The sequence below is a fragment of the Chaetura pelagica genome, unplaced genomic scaffold (genome assembly GCF_000747805.2).
Source record: "Chaetura pelagica isolate M959 unplaced genomic scaffold, ChaPel_1.0 scaffold723, whole genome shotgun sequence".
Classification (NCBI taxonomy): Eukaryota; Metazoa; Chordata; class Aves; order Apodiformes; family Apodidae; genus Chaetura; species Chaetura pelagica.
The window spans coordinates 239,039-242,577 of NW_009952580.1; positions in this window are offsets into that span (position 1 = coordinate 239,039).

Below are 3,539 nucleotides of genomic sequence, written 5' to 3' on the forward strand. Positions count from 1 at the left end.
ACCGTCCCCCCATCCCCTCCTGACCGTCCCCTCATCCCCTCCTGACCGTCCCCTCATCCCCTCCAGACCGTCCCCCCTTCCCCTCCAGACCGTCCCCTCATCCCCTCCTGACCGTCCCCTCATCCCCTCCCTTTCTCCCCATTCCCTCTCCTCCAGACCGTCCCCCCATCCCATCCCCGCCGCTGCGGTCTGGAGCGGGAAGCTGCTTTTCTTCCCCAAACCGCGTCGTGTTCTCTCTCGCTAGTAAGGCATCCTTGGGGCTCTGCACGCCTGGGTGCTGCCGCTGTGTGTCATCCTTTCCAGCTCACGCGTGCCTTTATTTCAGTTCCAAGAAGGAACGGGAGGATGGTTGAAAGGGTTCGGATTAGTTTTGTTTCAGGGCGTGCATAATCCTCTGGTGCCTTTGGGAAACTCTTGGGGAAGAGTCGTTCCTTTCCACACTGTACTTGTGCTCTCAAATTAACAGTATGTTCGTTAGCCTGGAGATTTAGAGGATTAATGTGAGTAAAGGTGAGGCATAACATTGGAATATATGTGACCCTTACACAGGTAGAACAAGGATATGATTGATTTTGTGAAACTAAAATAATAGTTTGCAATCTTTTTGCAATTTTCTTATAGTTTCCATATCATCTAAAGGTCAAATATGGACCCTGAAGGTGAGATAAAGAAGGAAGTAAACCCCTTCTACTGCAATGTAAGTATTTCTTACAGAAAATTGTCACAATAAGACAAAAATGGTTTTGATGGAACCAAGTTGGACTAAGCCCAGGTTTAGATATAATTTTTTTTTCCTCTTGAATAAAGTTGATAAATAGCATTGGAGTTGAACTTACTTTGCTGTAATTATCATGTTTTACTTGGATGTGTGTCAGGAACCAACTTATTAAAATTAATCATTTCAATAATACTGTGTTTCTAAATAAAGGCATGCTTTTATACTGGAAGATTAAACTGTAACTCCTGTTCAGAAAAAAAGAATAAATCCTAATTTATCTGAGTTTCAAATTTATTGCTGTTGTTTTTTCAGCATCTTAGGTTTTTTTAGAAGAGAAAATATTTGGACTGCTTGTGTTCATTCACTTGAATATAAACTTAATCAGATTCTGTTCTGAACCAGCCCAGGCATAAACCAGCTGTGACTGCAAAACTTCATGTGTCTGTGGGTGAGGCAAGCCCCAAACTGATAATGGGAGTAAAAAGGTGTTGCTTTGGTGCAGCACTTAACAGAAAGAACTGCCTTGTCTTGGTTATTGCTTGGTTACTACTATGCCTTGCCTCTGGTTCAGAGTCAGTTAATGGTGTGTGAGGAAGATCTTGGATCTGGCTTTACTAATCCACACAAAAATATCCTGTGAACTAGCTGTGGGCTTCTGGAGACATCTGACATTTTTGTGGGATGTGGAGATTCCTTTTCATTCCACTGTGTTTTGGTGGTCTTGAAGCCTCATAAAGAAAAGCACTAGAAACTGCTTTAGTTTTTCTTTGCAGGAATTTACCTATACTGACATGTTTAGAGCAGGTTTGTTTGGTTTTCTGTTGGTTTGTGTGCAATGCTACAAATAATTCTTCTCTTTAACCTAGATTTGCAAAATCTGGTGTGCTTCTGCACTAAACTTGCAGACTCACTTTCTTGGATTCAAACATAAGACGGTAAGATCGGTTTTTGAAGGCACCTTTTGTCAGATTTTACAGGTTTATCTATCAATAGAGTACGGGTTTGAAATCTATTTTAATGCAGTTTTAAAATATGTGTTTTCAGATATTTAGCTACTTGTATTGCATTACAGTTTTGTTTACTGCAGTAAAGTAGAACTTAGTTTTGTACATGAGCCCTATCAGAAAACATTGTTACAACTCTGTGGGTTGTGCTTGGGATTAGAAAAGACAGTACATGGGAATATGTGGCTGTTAATAAATGCAAAATAGAATTATTTAAATCGTAGACAATCTAGGAAAAAAGATGTACGTCTCTTTCAGCTTTTATGTAATTATCTACTCATCTGAGATAATCTGTGGTGTTGGTGTTAATCTGTTTTATAAAGAAGAAAATGTTAGCATCATAGTTTTTTGAATCTTAAGTGTGTCTTGCCTCCTTGTTGATTGGTGACTTGGTAACTGAGGTAGAAGAAGCACTGAAAGCTCATGGTCTTGGTAAGTGCAGGATCTTTTACTTCCTACTCGGTTCTATACATGCACCTTTCTCCTCACCCCAAGGTAGGTGTTTATGAAATAAACAAGTAAAAGACTTTCTCAAGACCAGTGCTTTAAGACCTGCATTGTGTTCTTTAATGACAAAACTATCTAATCCTATAAAAATCAATCAATAGTGTGACCAAGAGGTGTGTAAAATTTATTGAAAAGCAATAGCTACAATACTACTGGTCACCTGCATTAAAGTTTTGAGAAACCTTAAATAATTCAAGACCTTAGAGACCTTCCAGATTTAAAATATATTTTTTAAAACTTATGCTTCTTAAAGCATGTAGAAATACTGTTTTCTGTATATGCTTTTTATTTTTTAAAAGTGCTTATTAAAAAGATCTTAATTAGCTGAAGCTAAGTACTTTTTATAGGTTTAATATATCATTAGACTTTACCCAGTTCTTTATGAACTGTTACAGTTCCAGAAGGAATGAGGGTCCAACTGTGTTCATAACTGTTCTCCTACTTCTGTTTCATGATGAACCAAAAGGTATTTACAGGTTTCTGCAGTACGCTGTTCTTAGAATTTGTTTTTAAAATTGTGGCCCAAGTGTCCATAATCATTGCATCTACACAATCTGGGAATTTTTGTATGGACTATAAAGGAAATTTAAGTCACTACATATATAGCAGCTGCATGCTGTGGAAATTGATGCCCCGAAATGTCTAGAGGTGAATTGGCACACGGTTATCAAGTCTGTCTATCTATCTGGTTCTTTATTTATTTAAAGGATTTGTTTGCCACTAAAAAAAAGCTCGATGATTCCTAGTGATCAGAATATGATTCATGTTATGATAGTCTATGTAGGTTTATTTTCATAATGCTTCATTTCACTTCTTCTACTCTTCTAATCTTTTGGTTAAGATAATTTCAAAAGGTTGGTGGTAACAAAGCCTGTATTAAGCAACATGTAATTGGCAGGAATGAGCTGGCAGCTTCATCAGTTGTCAGAACAATGTAATTTGTAACTTAAATGCTCAAGAAAAAAAATCATGAAAAATAGCTCTGTAATCAAAGCATACATGACTCTTTCTGATGCAGTAGTACAGACTGAAGCCTTCTGACTCCCACCTTCTATTTAGGGTTTATTTTAGGCCTTATGCTCAACATCCTGTCAAGATCTAATGTTTTAGAAAGAGAATACTTTTAACAGGAAATTAACAGAGTTGAGGGGCATTTGAGAGATGAAAAAATCAAATTTTCCCTTAACTGACATTGTTTCAGGCACTCCTAGTGCTTTATTTATCTGTGCATTTGTTTGCATGCAGTAAAATGCTGAGCTTTATTAATTTCTGAAATTCTGTTCTTGTTGTCCTATAGCAAGTGCATTAAG